At 42.9% G+C, this 354-nt stretch overlaps 1 protein-coding gene across 1 annotated transcript in view; it reads right to left on the minus strand.

Annotated features, from left to right (window-relative positions):
- The window catches only part of eppk1 (epiplakin 1), a 9,397-nt gene that overhangs the window by 2,960 nt on the left and 6,083 nt on the right, over positions 1 to 354 (minus strand). The window lies entirely within an intron of this gene.

Below are 354 nucleotides of genomic sequence, written 5' to 3' on the forward strand. Positions count from 1 at the left end.
TTGGGTGTTGGGGTCAAAGAAGCCCTTGGTGTCATCATCAGCGTCAGACAGAATTTCATGCATTTCTTCATCAAAGTAACCTCTTTGGTATGCTATTTGTACAGGCACTCTGTGACTGTGCACTGGGTCAATTATGCCTCCTGTGGCAATTTGTGCTTCAAGGAGACGAATTCCATGATCTTTCACAATAAGATCTTTTTTCAAGGCCTGGAACAAAGAAATTGTGTTTCCAGTGTAGGGATCTTTGTATCCTGTAACTGCTCTTTCTGCTGAAAGCAGTTTCTTTTTCCACTCACTGCCAACCACTCCTTGAGCCACAGCTTCCTCTACAGAAAGTTTCTTGTTGTTTACTGG

Source organism: Etheostoma spectabile, chromosome 14, assembly GCF_008692095.1.
Source record: "Etheostoma spectabile isolate EspeVRDwgs_2016 chromosome 14, UIUC_Espe_1.0, whole genome shotgun sequence".
Lineage (NCBI taxonomy): Eukaryota > Metazoa > Chordata > Actinopteri > Perciformes > Percidae > Etheostoma > Etheostoma spectabile.